The 19,400-nt window shown below is 34.8% G+C and overlaps 1 protein-coding gene across 30 annotated transcripts in view; it reads right to left on the bottom strand.

The window, feature by feature from the left end:
- The window catches only part of PTPRD (protein tyrosine phosphatase receptor type D), a 1,865,527-nt gene that overhangs the window by 1,472,992 nt on the left and 373,135 nt on the right, over positions 1–19,400 (bottom strand). For 24 of the 30 annotated variants that reach the window (XM_072959433.1, XM_072959436.1, XM_072959438.1 and 21 more), the window contains 2 exons: positions 15,891–15,953; positions 5,309–5,443 (listed from right to left, as the gene is read on the bottom strand). The exons of 4 other annotated variants lie outside the window; for them this stretch is intronic. The gene's annotated coding sequence lies outside the window, so the exon portion shown is untranslated. The remainder of the gene's footprint in view (positions 1–5,308; positions 5,444–15,890; positions 15,954–19,400) is intronic. 2 more of the 30 variants (XM_072959437.1, XM_072959439.1) reach the window with 2 other exon arrangements.

The following is a 19,400-nucleotide window of genomic DNA, read 5'->3' as shown; positions in this document are numbered from 1 at the left end:
GGAGGCTCCTGGTGCCCCTTGGTTTGTAGCAGCCTAACTGCAACCTGCTGCCATCTTTAAAGGGCCTTCTTTCCTGGGTGATCAAAGGTGATCCCTCTCCTCTCTTTTATAAGGACATTGGTCGTTGGATTTTGGGCCAATTTCACTTAAGATGATTTTACTTGAGATTCTTAAATAAATTATATCTGAAAAGACCTTATGTTCAAAGAGGTTCCATACATGGATACTAGAGGTAAGGACTTGGACAAGTCATTTTGGAAGACACAATTCATTACAGAAGATAAGAAACAATCCAGAAATTTCTGCCAAAAGAAACTAGATTTTTAAAATTCACCTTGTCTGCAGAGAAGGACATTCATGCCTTCTTAACATTTTTCTAGGATTGGATGCCTCACTATGCTGGAGGATCTTCTAATTGATTTTGAGGAAAACAAAAAGGGTTTGTTATTACCATAAGTGTTTTTGAAAAAGTTTGAGTGGTAGAAACAGTAGCAGTGTGAATCAAGACTCTAAAGCTCTATATAGTTAAAAGTGACTAAAATTGAATAGACCTTTAGCATTCAAGCTGAAAGTAAACTATCTACAGACCAAGAACTCTGACGTGTTACTTTTCCCACTGGGGAAAAAAAAATGATAGGAGCTGTCTAATGAATGGATGCCACTTCTTTCTATAGGTGCAATAGGTCAATTGCAGCTAGATGGCTGGAGATTAGAGTGAAACTCAGGTCATGTACCTGTGAGATTTCCAAAGGCAATGATTAGGAAAACATTAAATTAGAGGTTAAGTGCTCAATGGCTAAAGGAAAATTCTCTTATCGAGTATCTCCTAATGGCCAAAAGGAAATAATACATGTTTCATATACTAGATCTGAGTCCCTAAGAGTATCCTATTTTAAAGGTTAGTTTTTTATGTCTAATATGTTACTTAACATATGGACTATCAGTGTTATCAAAAATGATGCATGTAAATTTCTAAATTCAATTCAAAATGTCAAATGTGCAAGTTAAAAATAAAAGGGAATAAGGAAAAAGACTTGAAGGTGTTAGTTGGCAATAAGCTCAAAAGAATGAAAAATGTAGTATTACAGTTAATAAATCTAAAGTAGCCTTGGGTTGAATTTTTAGAAATATAAGCCTTAGTCAAGGTTCGTTCAGCACTACATTTTAGTTCAGATCACAACTAGGATTTGGTGTTGAGCTCCAAAGGCACCATATAGTTTGAGGATGACCTTTATAAACTACAGGGCAGCCAGGAAGGTAAAGTATCTGGGAAATACGCCACATTAAGAATAGATGAAGGAAGAGGGCACATTTAGCTGGAAAAAGATACTCAGAATAGAAATAGTGATTGTATTAAAAAAAACAAAACTTGAACCATGGTCATGTGGAGAACAGCAAAACAAAATAAAACCAAACAAAACAGATAAGCAAAATAGGAAAAGAAAGTTGTACTAGGCAAGGTTAGAGTTGCATATAAGAAACACCAGCTAAGTATGAGAACTGCTGAGCAGTGAAATGGACTTCATGGTCAGACACTGAATTTCCATAATAACAATGACTATTGCTCATTGAAGTGCTTGGGACTGAGCTAACTGCATTTCTCCACTATTGCCATCAATCTCAATGACAATCCTGTGAGGCAGAGGTTATTACCTCCATTTCCTAGAAGACAAAATGTAAGTGATTTATCCATGCTCAAACAACTAAAGATTCTGAACTTATTATTTTAACCACATTTATAGTCTTGGCTTTCTATGGCATCCTGGATGTAGCACATCTGTTATGAGTTTTTTTAAAAGGATATCATGCACTTAAGAGTATAGTAAAATCTGACTTCTAAGGTTAATACCTGAAAAAATGTTTAGAATAGTTCCTGGTGGTAAGAGTAGCTGAAATTTGTATTTAGTGTGTAAAAGGAAACTTTTTAGAAGAGAGTATAATCATACAATCCTAACTTATACATATATGAAATGAACATGTGTTAAAGACTTTATTTATGAGAGAACCGGTAAGATATTACAAATGGTTCTAAGAAGAATTCAAACACACACAAACACACAAATAAATTTTAATTGATGCAAAACTGTATGCTACAGGTAGAAAGGGAAAGCAATTGTATTTTGTAAAACAAAATTTGTTTTCACACCTGTGGAAAATAATAATTTGCATTGTTACCAGTTACTTACGTTGCACAAAGTTGTAAAATAGCTCCAAGACAGTGAGAGATGCATAGACCCGTTAGAATCAGACAAACTAGGAGGACATGCTTTAGAAAGTACCTGGTATTCCACTGTAGCCACCCATATAGGCTCATTTCAAAGTCTTTCACAATGTTTGAAATTCCATTGTACAAGTCATAGACTGGAAGTAGCAGACAAGTAATAGAAACTGAGGTCCTTCTAGCATAAAAGACACTCAGCCTCCCCAGAGATACTTGTATGTTACATAGTAAAACTGACAGTTATTGAATATATACCACGTTCAGTACCAAGCATTTCATACTTTATGACAAGAGTAACAATAACAAATAATTATTGTTTTCTATATGCCAGGATTGGTGCTAACTGACTTAGGTGCATTATTATGTATAATTTTCCTACTGGTCATAATGATAATACAACAGCAGTAGCAATAATAAAAATAATAATAATGGTATCTCAGTTTAGCTGAACACTTACTGAAAGTCAAAGTACTTGCTCTAAGTATTATCTAGTTTAATCTTAACAACCACTGCTATGATTTAAGTAACAGTATTATTAGTGAGGAAGTTGAGGATTTAGACAGGTTGATCAATTCGGCAAAGTCACACAACTAATAATATTCCAACCTAGGTCCCTTTGAATACAAAGTCTGTGGCTGTCATTATTATACTACTAAACTCAACTGTCATAGCTCATAATGTCCATGCACTTTGAAGTATATCTATGAGAATTCAAAATTACTTCTTTACGATGTTCCTAGAAATCACAAAGATAAATAGTAAACATGCTGGGTTTTCAGAAAAGTTCCTATAGTTAAAAAAAATCAATCATTATATGTATTTCAAAAATAGTTTGCTTAAAAGCATAACAATGTAAGAAGAATTCATAACCAAATATGAAATATCTTCTTCAAGAAATCTATTCAAAGAGCCAATGATTAAACTATAAATGGAGGGTTTTCTCTGACTGACTTAGCATAAAGAATAGCTCTGGACTGACCATTAAACCCTAGCCCTTTCACCTGCCACTTCTCTTATCCTCTTCCAGAATAACATTTCTATAAATTCTAAGATAAAAATAGACAGAGCTTAGATAGACAGAATAAGTAATATACCTTACCAGCACAAAATATGTATTTGCATTTGATAAAATATATTGATTATTCTATACTGACTAAGTAGGGTTGTAGAATTTTGTTATGATATCCAAATAGATCATTCTAAGAGATCAAATACATTTTAAAAGATGTCTTTAATATCTGTAATATTCTTCATCAATCTTACTAAATTTTAGCTTATACTGCAGTATAAATAAGGGTTTTGATTGTCAATGATAATTTAACCCAGCTCTTGCCTTAATGATTAAACATACCAAATTCACAGAGATTGCATTTTAAATTATCTTTGCTTAGCATATAATTGGAAGGAAGTAGTGGTGTGGATAATCCTAAATACTGAATGACTCCAAAATTATTTGGAATTGGCCTTGGGATGCATTTTATTTGGAAGCAGATTTATTCCCTAACTACATTTTGTTTGCGCTAAAATTAAAATAGGCAAATCCAATTCACTAAGACCATAATCTGGCCCAAAATGCTGTGGCCGATAAGGGTACTCCAGACGAGGGTGTAGATTGTATTGCTAACAAAAACTAACAACAACAACGTTACACCAACAACAAAAGAGAGTTAAGTAGCAAACTTAGAGCCCATTCAAGAATATCCAATTTATGACATCAGTCAGAGTTAATTCTATCTTACCATAAATTCCTGTCCTGCTGCTGTTTCTGCCTATAATAATTTTCTATTTTAACTTATCCATATCTATATAGTAGTTCTAAGTATATTTCAAGTCCTACATCCTTCAATAACAGTAACTTTCGAACTTGAGTATTGAGTCTCCCTCAGTACTCAAGTCAACCCAACCTAAGTCTTCCAGGAACTTGAATTTTTTCTTTTTCTTTCTAAATACAGAGATTGAGAGTGAAGTGTTGAATATTCTACCACCACTTCCCAAAACAGTAGCATTATAAAATTGACCCCCACGCCATAACCCTCCTGCAATAACTCTCACAACAAAAATCTCAAGATAAATTTCACATAGGGTGCATTTCTGAAGTGTCTATATTTGTTACTTTAGTGCTTTGTGTCCCTGCAAAATACAGGGTTATTTCCTAATCAGGGATGAAACAGTGAAACAGCTAAGGAGTTACAAAACTCCATATTACTTCAATTTTCCCATCAATAAGTATTCCAAATTTGTATTCATATTTTTGTATGTTTTTTCTTACAGAGGTACATAACCCATATAAGCCTCAGACCTCACAAAACTTGAATCTGCCTCTGACAGGAAGATGTTTCTGTTTCCAAGGAAGATACTAACTTTTCCAATACTCTAATTTGGTGTTATCTTCCTCCATTAGTCCTTAAGGTTTAGTAAAATCAGATGTTCACAGTAGCCCTCAGCTATGTGCTTAGGCTTAAGGCCTTAATTACTCAATTACAGTATTTTCAATACCACATTAAATCAAGCAAAATAATGTATCCAATCAAAATAATTTTATTTCAAGAAGATATAGAAATTACCAAATATCAAAGGGTGATGAAGGAAATTATGAATTTATTTAAGTTTGGCTGAGGACAATGGGATGCTTGAGAAAACTGGAAGGTTATGAAGAACAATCAAAGTATGTCCTTTGGGGGATATCATCCTCAAGTGAAAATCATGTTTCCATAATGAATATCACAATATCAATTTAAACTTGGTTAACATAGTGGACCCTTTGGATTCAAGTAAACATTGATAAGGAACTTTAGTTCTCTAGATCATCTTTACAATTTATGCATCCAAACCACAGCTACAGTTAGCAACTAGACAGTAAGATTGGACTAAAACCAGGTATTTCCCAAAAAAAAGAGGAGTCAGAGAAATAGCCTGAGGCCTCACTAGCCACACTCATAAGCTAAATCACAATGACACTCCCCCATCAGCCACCCACACATCACCTGGCACTCGGCTAACCACAGGGACAGTAGAGCAGTTATAAAGTGGAACTGGCCGGTAGAGAGAACTTTTCTTGCCGGAGGCGGCCTGAAAATAGCAACTTACAGAAAACTGTGGCAGGTATCAAGCTGCTGTCTTTAAGCAGCTCTCTCGTTAACAGATATTCTTGCTTAAGTTAGACATTGCTGATGTGGTTGTCTGCAGTTGCCTAAGTCCCAGGTGCAGAACTAAATTCAAAACCTGGTACAGGTAAAGCATAGTTGAAAAAAAAAAATTAAGGCAACAGCAGAAGTATGTCTTATAGGACACTGTTGCTGAGAGTAGAAGTTCCCCTGAGTAGAGGGATATTAAGAAAGGGTACACAGTGAATGGAAGCTATATAAGTGCTTCTTTCTGTATTTTAAATTTGCCTTGGGGACAAGGCTACATTTAGACTAAGTAGACTTTAATCATAAAAAATTATCAAATGATTAATGAGTGGTACCCCAATGTATGTGGGTTTGTGAAGGGAAGAGACCAAATTTTATAGACTGTCATATTCATTCTTTAGCATTTAGTCTAGCAATCATCTCTATAAAGTCTCATATTACAAAAGATAGCATTTGATTTTATTTCCCTTTCCTTTTGATACAGGAAAACCAGTGAATGATTATATTAAGAATTTGACCTAGATTTAGACCCCCAACTTCTCTCCCAATTATTTTCTGTGACTTCCATCCCTGTCACTCATGCACCATCTTGTTATATGACCACTCTCAAAAGTGACTTGTGAAAAGCAATCTACCAATACCTCATCTGTAATTTAAGAAGATAAAGACGAAATAAAGATAAGGACAAAATCTCTCCCCTGCTTTTCAGAAACATTATTTTCTATACACTGTAATTTTTGCTTATTAGAAAGTTGGCATGCCTTTCAAAGTATAGTACTAATTTTACTAGAATTGTTATTGTTTTTGTTAATGCTGTGATAATAAAGTTGCTTGGATTTTCAGGACTCTGCTTTCAATATATTTTTCCAATAAACCTTGTCATAAAGTTTTTTCCAGAATATATGTTTGGTGTTATGACAGAAATAAATATGTATGTGGGAGTATTTAGACAAAAGACAAACTATCTATAGGTAATGGTGTCAACAGAACACACTGGTCTCAAAAAGACCATCTTCAGAAACAGTACACAACCCTAGCAAGAGCCTGTGAAGGCACATGGGTCATGGCTGAAAAGGAAGGACATGCCAAAGCAGCAACCAGGGAGTCATCACTGAGAGTGAACGTGACTGCGTGTTAGCCTACCTTCAATACCATATTTAGGGTCCCATTTGATACATATGCTGATTTTCTGAGGCAGAATTGATTTGAAGGAAAGTAGGGCTCCCGAAATTTTACAGGTGGTCATCTATCAAAGACAATATAACCAATTACCTTCGTTGGGACACTATTATACTATTGCTGTATTCCCTAGCTATTCTCTCAATATTTCCTTATACACGTATGTTATACCATTGTTGGTGATGAGGAGGAATGTGGCAGATCAACAGGAAACAAGTTAATCACTTCTTTTTTTTTTATCTCTAGCAAAACTATCAGTTAGAAAAGGAAAATCTGATGTTGGTTTTGATAAAGATAGATATAAATTTGGATATAGATGTTATCATGTAAAATTTTTGAAACTTATGATAATATACTCTGTGACCAAAAACAGTATAAATGTATAAACAATGTAACTATAAGAGTGAAATGGTCAAATATGCTATTATTATTGAACGTATAAAACACAATTTGTAAAAAAGAGTATAAATTGAATTTTTAAATTTAGTTTTTAGGGCAGTATAGAAAAGTCAAATTTTATTTAGCCTCTGGCATGTGTTCAAAATTCGGGGTCCATATATCAATTTTACAATTCAAAAATTAGACTGAAAAGCAAAATATAGGTATATATTCATATTATTATGAAAGTTGGGTAAAATAATAAATTAAATTTTATTGACCTCTTTCTCTACTTGTTTTACAAAGATGTGACACATATAATACCTACTACAATTTGCCATTAATATTTGATACCCTCTAACACCTTCAGACTATTTATAAAATGTTTATGTCTTATGGTCTTTCTCTTACTTTTAGAGTCTTGATCATTGACAAATCTGTTTCCTTAAATAACACTGCTTTATGTATCTTAATTCTCCTCATTACCTCAAACTTTAGAATCAATTCATTATTAATAGTTATAGATAGTTAAGCCCATAAATGTGGCCATAATCAAATAATTAATTCTTAAATTCCTATTTTTCTAATTTCATATTTTTCATGTGACTTAGCTTTCATGAGTACCACATGACTCTTTTCTACACATGTACAGGAAAGAGTTAACATGGCAGTCTAGGTCTTTGGAAGGGCTTGCTGACAGAGATGGGTATTGGCTGGCACCTGGAAACATGGCTTTTATACTCTTCCATCACTAACTGATAAGGTGTTTCATCATCCCAGCCTAACTAGACTGTACAAACAGTATGAGTTACTGTGAACATCTGCTTTCCTTCTGGAATTCTAGAACTATGCCACTTGTGGATAGCGAGAGATTGCTCATGGAGCCATCCCCCCAGATCTCTTAAACTGTGTCTCAAATGGGCTTTTGTGGGAAGAAACAACTGTGCACGTGTGACTTTTTCAATGTCTAGGGGAGAGCACATTTGGGGTGATACTTTCAAGGACCACATAGGAAAAATGCACACGGTTTCCTCCAAAATCAGTCTGATAACATCTTCTCCCTCTTTCAGCTAGCTGTATGTCCCCACTCTGTGGCTGAAATAATTACTGGCCATAAGCACAACTATCTGCTTAGCCCTGTGAATCCTTCTGGGAAAGCGCTCTACCTCAGATGGTAGTGGCACTGCTGACAGAAGAGGTGTCAGAAGTGCTGGCACACAAGAAACCTGCCTCCAATACAGTTCTCAGGTCTGTAACGGCCCCCGAGAAATTTCTTCCTAGTTGTCTTACCATTGTCTCAAATTAATGTGGTAAAAGAAAATTTACTTTTACTTCAAACACAAACACTTCACAACTCTACAAATGGCATTAATATTCATTAGCCAGTCACCTAAGTTCAAAATACCAGTGATCTTTGGGAGCAACAGTTATCTATAATAAATAATAGAGGTTATGAAATAAAAATTTCCACCCTAGCTTTATTTTCAAATCCCAGTATATTAATGAACTTAAGCAAGTAGGACACATCTTGCAATTCCATGGCACGGAGTGGAAACTTAGTACACTGCATTTATTAATTAACAATATTAATCATGTTATTCTTATTTCTTCTACTATTCTACTATCATTCAAATATTATACAAACTGTACAACTTGCATTAGTAGAGTCATTAAGCTTCCCTTTCTCACTGCGTCCACCCTAGTCTGGCCTCTTTCTCTTAGTTCTACCTGAGTACAATAGTCTATTTTGGTCTCCTATTCCTCTCTGTCTAACCTGTTTTTCTAGCTCAATCTTCTGAAGTGGAAGTTTTCAAACTCTACTCCAGGGAGCCCTCAAATTCCCTGTAACTCTCACACAGATTAAAGTGGAGTGGAGTATGCAGAGTGACAGATCTCACATCCAACTACAACCAGAGATGCTCTGTTTTTTTTGTTTGTTTGTTTTTTAATCATTTTATATATTGTGCTTCTGGTTGACATTATACTTGGAGAAAGGTCTTCATGAGTAAATAAGTTTGTAAAAGCACTAGTGTTAACTGTCCTCAGCATCAAATCTGATCTCTTTAAACTCTAGATTCTCCCCTTTTTGGTCCCGAGTTTCAGTCTAATATTCTCTACAATTTCTCCTCTACATGAGTTCTTTGCCTCTGCCAAAATGATCTGTTCATTGAGTTCTGTTATGGGTTGAAATATGCCCACTCAAATTTGTATGTTGCAGTACTAACCGTCAATACATCAGAAAGTGATCTTACTTGGAAATAGGGTGGTTGCAGATCTAACTAGTTAAGATGAGGTCATACTGGAGTGGGGTGGGCCCCTAATCCAATATGACTAGTGTCCTTACAGAAAGGAGAAATGCAGACACGGCCATGCACACAGAGAGACCACCATGCGGAGGTAGAGGCAGTGATCAGGTTGATGCAGCAGAAGCCAAAGAAGTCCAACAATTTCAGCAAACCACCAGAAGCTAGGAGACAGGCACGGAATATACTTCTCACTCACAGCCCTTAGAAGGAACCAATTTTGCTGACACCTTGGGTCAAGCTTCTTAACACCTGAACTACAAGATGACAAACTTTACTGTTTAAGCTACCCAGTGTGTGGTGCATTTTAACGGCAGCCCTAGCAAATCAGTACAGTCTGTAAACATACTAAGCACATCTTCATCCACACACTTTTCTCCCTGGAATGCCTTCATTAGCGATCCCCTTTCCCTTTAAAAACAAGCCCAAGTTTCACAACCTGGCCCTTTTTTTTTTTTTTTCCCTAAGCTGCCTTAGCTCTTGGCAAACTTTAATTTTTTGAAAGACCTATGGTGCTCCATAATTCACTAGAAAAATATTATATGCTACCTTATTAAGTACTTGAAAACAAAAGCCAAACTCCAAATTTAATGTCCTATGTTTAAACATAAAGCTAACATGGAGCATCACTGTGGCCACTGTGATCAACATCGGACACCTATGATAACTGAGAGTGCATAAATTGGCCTTGGGGACGCACAAAGATAAGGGTTATGTGAAGATAAAATGACAGGTAGTATCAACAAGTGTAGAGAAAACAGTTTCTAATATAGTAAACAATAGATTCCAACTCGATATAAACTGGGAATGACTAGGCTTTTCTGTTTTCAAATGAATTTAAAAGGCTACTATTTTGCTGATACTCACCTTGCTTTGTTTAGGGATTATTCTTGTTGTGCTGGTGCAAAAAGACTGAATTATATTCGACACACTTCACAAGGTCCATGCATACTAATGGCAGGTACAGATTATTCAAGAGCATGTCAAGAATACTTTCTTCAGTCATTAAAACATGTTTCAGTGCTCTTCTCAAGGTTTCCAATGACGTCTTAATTTCCAGATCTAAAATTCTACTTTGACTGCTGTTCCTACTGACATCTGTAAAGCAATCACCATGATGGACAGCTTTCTACACCTCAAATTATTGTCTCTTTTGACTTTTTTCTCTCTTTTATTTCCTGGTTTTCATTCTTATTTATCTAATCCTTCCTTTTACTTGTCTTTTGTGAGTTCCTCCGCCATTGTCTACCATCTCACCCATTCTCAAGGATTCAAGTATCAAATAAATACTGATGGCACCCAACTTTATACCTCTTGTTTAAAATCTGTCCCAGAAACACATTTAAAACATTTTCTTGATCTGTATACAAGTTGTACCATCATAAGAACTGTCTTTTCAGTGGCAAACTAAACTATTTCGCATGTATAATGCCACTTTTGCGCCACCACCACTCCACTCTAGTATCCAGAATCAGATAAATTGGCTAGATTTCAGCACTGTTAAAAAATAATTATCCATACTTATTTCTCACAAGGTAAAAGTCAACTATCTCAGAAAAGCATTATCTAAACCAAAACATTATTTGATATAACAATCATGACTTTGGCCATTGTTAGTGGAAATTTAAAAAACTTTTTACAAGTCTCCCCTCCTTTCACAGTATGACTTTTTGGCTATATTCACTTATAAATAATATTGCTGGAAATTAATTTAAAATTTATACATTTAAAAGTGTATTTTGATTTGGTTTTGGATTCTGATGAAGCTTTTTGTACACATCAAACACTTTCATTGCCTCTCCATTCCTCTTGTATAAAATTTAATCTTTTTAGATTAGTTTCACAGCTTTATATAAACTGACCCACATCTACCTTTTCAGCTTTCTCTTCTACTGGGCTATAAAACTTACATTTCAATTGAGCCATTTCTTCAACACCTACTCAAATATTTGAGATTCCTACCTCATTGTCTACAACTGTTTTCAAAGATGTTTCTTCTACATGAAATAATATCCCTCCCTCCTGTTTCTATCATCAAAAATCTTGCCCGTCCTTATCCCAAAGCCCACTTCTTCATCAGCCTTTCCCCATTACCATAGGTCAGATGTGCCTTCTCTTTATGGCACTGATAACATATTTTGCCTATAGTTCATTAGAAATATTTATTTCCTATTTAACTGTGGGTTTCTTTCAGGTCAAGTATCACTATGTTCCTGGCACTACCAAACACAACACAGGTATCACTCAAATATTTGCGGAACTGAACTGCACTTGGCTGCAAAGATCTGTCTTCTGGGTGGACAAAGTTGCAAGACAAAAAATAGTAGAAAATATTAAGTGATTATAAATGAAAACTCAACCAGTAAACCTTTTCAGAATTGATAGAAATAGTGCAAGTAATAATACATTTGAACAGGAAAGGGTATTATACTGAAGACAAAATTGAAAAGAAAAATAAACTGGAACTACAAAAAGCAGATATAGCATCCCTCTGGAGCCAGTTCACACTGTAAGGTAGGCAGAGGCGCTGGAAATGGAAATTGAAGTGGTCTGGGAAACAAGGCTCCCAGACCTTCCTTTATAAAGAATTGTACAAAGTAGGTCAACACTGCTTAGGGGAGTGGATACTGAAAGCACGGAACACTCAGAAAAGAAAGGAAAGAACAGATCCCTTAAAGCTCTATCAGCTAGCATCAAATATAAGGAAGAGGAAGTAAGAGGTGATAGTGATGTCAGGCAGCACAAAACAAGATCAAGAACTGCATTTGTTGGAGGCTGGGCTGCAGAGGAGGTCACAGAAGACTTGCTGTGCTGTTTGGGAGGAAAAGAGAGAGTGGGAATAAAGCAGATCTCTAAGAAAAACAATGGCTGTGTTTTGATCATCGAATGTTAGAATCTAATAGTGTTTAGAGTCAAAGCTCTGAGGCAAAAGATAACTGGGCTCATCTCCAAGTTCTGTCCCTTAGGAGCTAGATGGCTTAGGATAAGTTGTTATGCATGAGATTCCTACTCTGTAGAACAGGAACAATAGTAGTACTTACTTCTAAGCATCTTTGAAAGAGAAAATAAGACAGAGCATTTAAACATTTAGCATAAAGCGTGTACTGCTAACTGCTCAAGAAATATTAGCTATTATTTTCAGTCTTTAAAAAATGCCGTGTTTCAGAGATCCTAGAGAATATTTCCCTACCCCAAATTCAGGACTGACTCCCAAATACTTAGGTTATCACTATATATTAAACATCCCATTTCTTATAACTCTCTGTAAAGAAGGATGTGATATATTAGGCATTTTCTTCATATCTCAATATCTTTCATGATTGGTATCTGACATCTAACTGGATAGGAGTGTTGATGTCAGGGGAGAGGCTGAGTGGGTGAGGGTGGAGGAGAACAAACAATGGTGGGAAGGCAAGGGAGATGCATTACTGCATGATTTTGCTAAAGCTGTATTTAGTATGCAGCCAAATATAGCTGACCAACAACCTTCTCATTCCCACCTCGTGGAGGATACTTGCATCGTTCACGTAAAATGAAAATACAGGTAATTATAATCTGAAAATCACCATTAAGCTGAAATAATACAGAACATATTTAAAAAATAAGAGATGGTAAGGAAAGATTCTGCGGCATGCTGGACTGGCATCTCATCAGCTACACACTATAGCAATAGAAGTCTGAATGAAAGAGAGTAAAGGAAAAAATACTGAGGCAATAACCATCACTGAGGATATGTATGTCAGTGGTCAGCAGTTAACACTGATAATACTTATTCTTAAGGTATTTGTAATTTGTTCTCTTTTTACATAGGTTATTGATGTACACAGAGGAATGGAAATTCCACGAGATGTTTCAGCAATTACAAGATTCTTGTTAAAAACGTTGTTTATAGCCCACTCCATCCTAATGTATCATTGACCAATATTATGGTTTTAAGAGTTTTCCTAGCTTTTCATCATTTTGTTTATGTGGACTCGGTTTGCCCTAAATGATTCTTAGATAGGATGTAATAAAAATATTTCCGAAGTATGTATACTTAAGTATATATTATATTTTATGTATACTTAAGTATATATTACTCTCTTAAATATAATTCCTTATTTTAGTTTAAGCAAACCTTACCTTGCATGTGATGAACACTACGTTAAACATGGGAATGAGCAGAGTCAACAATTAAAAATGAGCAGAATAACTAAACTGACATGTTTCCAAAGAGGAAATGCAGATGGTCAACAGGCACATGAAAAGATGCTCTATGTCGCTAATCATCATAGAAATGTAAATCAAAACCACACTGACACATCACCTGACACCTCTCAGAATGGCTATCATCAAGAACATGAATAACAAATGTTGGCAAGAATGTGGAGAAAAGGGAATCCTCATACACCATTGGTGGGAATGTAAAATCGTGCAGCCACTGCAGAAAACAGCACAGAGGCTTCTCAAAGAACGAAAAACAGAATTATCATAAGATCCAGAATTTCCACTCTGAGTATACATGCAAAAAAAAAACCCCCAAAACAGTTATTTTGTTGAAATCTCACAAAAGAATATCTGTACCTGGAATAAGATGTTTGGTTCTTACTCAAAATATTAACATATACTTTGAATGAAATGATTACAAAAATAAAATTGTGTCTGTTTTTTTGTGGTTCTATCTTCTATTTATCAAAATAGTAAAAACAGCAAACTACTGTTAGCCTATGTGGAAATAGGAAACTAACTTTTATGTGAAAATTATTTCATTAAATTCATACTGCAAGTCAATTCGTATACTTAATGGATAAACACAATCCATTTGTTAATTTAAAAAGTTAGCATTTACTGAGTGTTTATTATGAGTTAAGCACTAATTCAAGTGTCTTTTATCTATTAATTTATTTCTGTCACTTTACCAGTTAGGAAAACAAGGTAAAGACAAGTCAAATCACTTGCAAAGGATTACATATTTAGGAAGTGGGAAACTGGGCTTGAACCCAGGCACTCTAATGTGTATATTATTAAGCATACTCATGTCCTAATATTGAATTCTGTTTTCCCAATTATACATAACAAATGATCTGCAAACAAAACTCATAAAAACGATGCATATCCGCAGATTGAAAAATTAACATATGCCCCTATCAAAGGTAATCTAGCAATATTGATTGTGCCCATTCTAAAATGTTCCTCCCTTGAAATACAAATTAGTATATGATCAAATTGAAGTGCAACTGTTAACAATTTAACAATTTCCTCAAGATAACATACCAGTTCTATCAGAATACATACATAAAAATTGTCAAACCAACATGCATTCCCCTCAAGCTACTTGGAAGTCTAATGGGGAGAAGCAAGAAAGTCACAAAGCAGGGCATTTCAGAGGGTTACAATCTGGGATTACTGTTATGTGAAACAGAAGGAATGTCCAAACTGTAAAAAAGAAAAAAAAAAAATTTCTAAGCAAAGACAAAGAATTGGTGACACTAAGGTGGACTTAGGTGCTGATCAAATTTAAGCTGCTTTCACTCCTGCTTTTTCTATTTCAGGACTCAGGAACTTGCTGCATTCCCCCTGCTATTAGGAAGGATGAATATAAAAAGCAACCCACATTGTCTAAAAATAGATTTCAGTCCACTTTGACAAAGCACTCCATCCAGCTGCACTCTGCTGCCACATTTTCATTAAACCAATGGAGATGTCAGCATCATCTATTTCCTTTCTACTGGAGAGCACAGGGCTTCTTCAATATTTTGACCTGTCTCCACTAGACAGGAAGAATTTGATTTGTGAAAAGACATGGGCCTGATTTTGCTAGGTATTAATGAATCAGCTAAGAAAGCCTCGATAAGGCAGTCGGAGCAGTCTGTCAGCATCCTCCTTAAAAATGTCTTTCTCTAATAGAGTATAATATGCAACAAAAATTCATCTTAAAGTGAAATTTGGCATGTGGTTTATACATTTCTGGGATAATCATGATTTTCCCCCCTTTCATTAATTAAAAAACAAACAAAACAAAAACAGTGTCCTAAACTATAACACTGTGCTAACAACTCAACTAATAAGAAAAATACATAAGATGACTAGGTAGTCCATTTCTGGAAAAATAGAAAAGTAGACATACTCTCTTTTATCAAAGAAAAATATAAAAATAAACATATCTATTTTAACAGTATTTATTTTCTTCCCTGTATGTATTCCACCTTCCAAAGTAAATGTCTACAGAGTTTAACAAGAAATAATGCAGAGCTTAGGTCATACTTTGGAAAATGTTCTATTAAGACATTGTTAGTGATTAACATTTTAGCTTCCAGAGGAATTCATTTAGGACTATTTCAATCTCTCGCTGAAACTACATTTAAAGTAAGTGTATACCCTTTATTTTTTAAATACCCTTTTCTTATTATTTCTAACACAATTTACTTTGCTTTTTTCTGTTATACTTGAAGTAAAATATGATCATGGTAGAAAAATCTGTAAAATAGATGTAAGCATAATGGCAAAATAAAAATTATTCAAAATCCCACAAGATACAATTATTTTAATATTTTGTTATAGCCCCAATTATATAGTTATATATACAAATGTGTTTATAATTACATAATACAAATACTTATGTAATTTATATTCCAAACTGAGAATTTAAAATCTTTTTATTGTTTTTATTTTAATATATTAGCAAATAAAAATATATACCTTTGGTGTATGAGGTCTACTTCATTTCATTTTCTCCTTATATCATGTTTTCTCAATCCAAAGCTGAAAAGATAATTAATGAATTCACCCATACGTACACCTAGGGAGCAATCTGTACACATATGCAGGCATACAGTCATCCACTCATCCATCTAGCTACTCACCCATACATACATACATCCATAAACTCAATAGTTCAATGATATTGCCTATCACAAAAAATCACTCTTCTATGTGATAGGGTTACAACTGTTAATAAGATCAATAAAAATCTCTGTCCTTTTTTTAACTTATAGTTTGTGAGGGAGAGAGGTAACTGATAAATAAATAAATACATAAAATAATTTCAGATAATGATATTTAGTCTGAAACTGGCTATTCCCAGAAGAGGTTGGCATTATGACCTCAGAGAAGGAGAAGGCAATTCTTTCCCAGAAGTTCATGATTAAAGATAAATTTTGTTCCCCTAGAAAACAGTCTCAAAAGAGAGATTTTTTGTGTAGTGGAAGGGGGAGGATTTTCTAAAGCCTTTGCGCTTAGGATGTCTGGAGTGAGAACTATTTGGCCCTGATTAACTGAGTAAAGAAAAGCCAGGATAAAAAGTTAAATGATAAAAATCCTTCCCCTCCGAGCTTAGTTGTACTGTGGGAGGAAGAGGAGAGACTTACGAAGATGAAAATTTAAGAGTCTAAATTTCTAGTTAGCACTCCCCATCCTCATCTCTGAGCAACGTCTTGATAGGGCTGGTAAGTCTTGACGAGTATCCTGTGCATTTGGGGAAGCCCAAGAGCATTGGTATTGTGAAGGCACTGCTGACAGAGCCAGTAGTGAGCAGAGATCTGGGGTTCAAAGATTTGGCTGCTGACTTTGAGCCTGAAAACAAATGACCAAGATCACAGGCAATGGCATTTTTTTACCCAGTGCCAAAATGGAACCATAAACATTGTCACAGTCACAAAGAAAAGCAAACTAGACCTACTTACAGCAGACACCAGGAAAAATCCAAAAGATTCCAAGTGGAGGTCCCTCTGCCATGTTGTCCAGGAAATAGGAAGCACACTGCCTATACAATTCAGAAGCCACTTCAAAGAGGATCACAGGAAGAGGAGAAAATCTAACTAATAAATATTTAATTCTAAGAGACTGAGTTACATAGCGTAATGCTTCTGTTTATAAAAAATAAGGCAGTCTTATTTATAAGTTCCATTAGCCTAACTTTAATTTTTCTCAGTCACAATAAAGATCTAGGAGGAAGACAAATTTTAGAGATTAAAAAGCTACACTTATTTTGCATGTCTGAATATAGTGTTAGTAAGTCCTGAGCTCATTATGAATATTAAAGTCTATGATCAAAGGCTTTGACCCAAATTTTATTTCTTCAGAGACACCTGAAATCAAGAGACAGATAGAAGTTCCTAGAACTAGAGTTATTCTGCCCCCTTATCACTTTTCTTTATTTTTAACTATGAAGAGAAAGGGACGTGCATAAATATGAGACAAATGTACCTACCATGTGGAAAACAAGTGAATGAAATTGATAGAATCACTTATACTTCTGCTTCTGCTCCCCGAGTTCTCAGTTAACTTGCAGGAAAAGAAGGCCACATTCATGAGTTGTTTCTGCCTATACTTAATCTAGTTTACTTTTTTTTTTTTTAACTAATGAGAAATACATGGATCCACTCATTTGTTCAACACATGGTTTTTAAAGCACATAATGGGTATCTGGCATGACGCTAAATGTTGGGGACCCAGGGACACAGTTTCTTCCTTCAAGGAGATTACTGTCTAGAAAACAAGTGAGTTGATGGAAACAGAACGTCAACTCGTTGATTGAGCAGCCCTCAGATTTCATAAAAAAATAGCATCACTATGTATTCTATGTACCACTTCCCAAAGAGGTTGGGAAAAAAAAAAGAACAACACAGGATACTGATCAAACGGAGATATCAAAATACTGCTGTTAACAACAATCACAAATGACAATAAATAGGCACTATGTAATGAACTCATTACTTATTAAATACTGTGTTGTGAAATATACATTCCACTAGTGGTCTCCACCATGGCTGCACACTAGCATCACCTGGGGAGGTCTTAACACCTCTGATGTCCAGTTCAATTCAATCATAACCTCTAGGGTAGGAACCAGTCCTCATCCTATTTTAAATCTCCTCAGGTATTTCCAATGTGTAGCCAAGTTTGAGCATGACTACAACAGACATGTTAAAGTATGCCTTCTTTATTGAAAGTACTTTTGTGAAAATCAAGACTACATTTAGTTCTATAAATCACTCGAGCTGCATAGTAAGACATTATGTGGTATGCGAGCACAGATGTATGGTTTCACAATAAATTAATGGGATTTCATTGTGTTTCCTGCAGCTGGCTCAGAAATGGATTTCACTTATAGTAGAAGGGAATGAGAATATGTGATTCCCATTCAAATGATTTGGAGATATCCCTGTATTATGACCAGGAAGCAAGTATAAATAAGGAGCAATAGCTACATTATTACTTAATAACACCAAAGTGAAATTAGATACTAATATACTGCCATGAAGCCATACATCCTAGAGCAGTCAAACTACAGCACAAGTTTTACTTGTCACTTCCCCCCTAATATTTTTATTAAAATAAAACATCAACAATTCAAGGTAGTAAATTTTTGCCACTGAGAAGTTGAATTTGGTGGACTCTAGGCCAGATTTACTCAACAGAAATACTCAAAGACAGATATTTTTAATTTAGTATATACAAAGGTTAAGAATATTGTAAACTTTTAAAACATTAATAAACTCTAATTTCGAGCTTTCTACTTGATAACAATTGGCGTTAGATGAACAGCAGATGGCATGTTCAGGTAAGGCACTGTCCTCCTGTCCACCTCTGTCCTCTACCAGGTGTGCAACACTTACATATGGTCTGGTCCCCATGGTTGTTTGAGGTCAACACTTTTGAGATATTTATGTAGACTCAGGTTCTGGAAATAAACTGAATGAATTATAATCCCAGCTTGCTCACTATTTACTATCTGCATAACTATGGAAAATTTAAATGAGATCATGTGTGTAAAAGGTGTGGCATAGGATCTTGCCTACTGTTCTTACAGTTATAATTTATCTTGAAAAAAAAAATCCACCTTAAACACTCTGAACCTGTATACTTAATTTTAGAAATATAGCATTTATAAATAGAGAATTTCAGAAATTTATATCCAAATATATTCTCAAAGAATTATTTATAATGTGGGGGAACAGAAAAATAATATGTTTACCAAAAGGAAATAGTTAAATAAATTTGGATAAATCAATATACTGGATTAGAAGGTATGCATTAGAAAACATGATTTAGGCTCCCACAGAATGCTGACTATGAGTGGTGGGATAGTTAAAAAAAAAAAATCTGTCAACATATTCAGTAAAGTCCAATAAATACTTTATTGTATTCTTAAATATTCTTTCAAGTTTTAAATTTGCTTTTGAACACAGGAAGTGATCAGTTTAAAAG

The sequence above is a fragment of the Vicugna pacos genome, chromosome 4, assembly GCF_048564905.1.
Source record: "Vicugna pacos chromosome 4, VicPac4, whole genome shotgun sequence".
Classification (NCBI taxonomy): Eukaryota; Metazoa; Chordata; class Mammalia; order Artiodactyla; family Camelidae; genus Vicugna; species Vicugna pacos.
The sequence above is the reverse complement of the archived record's forward strand: the minus strand, read 5'-3'. Positions and strand labels throughout refer to the sequence as shown.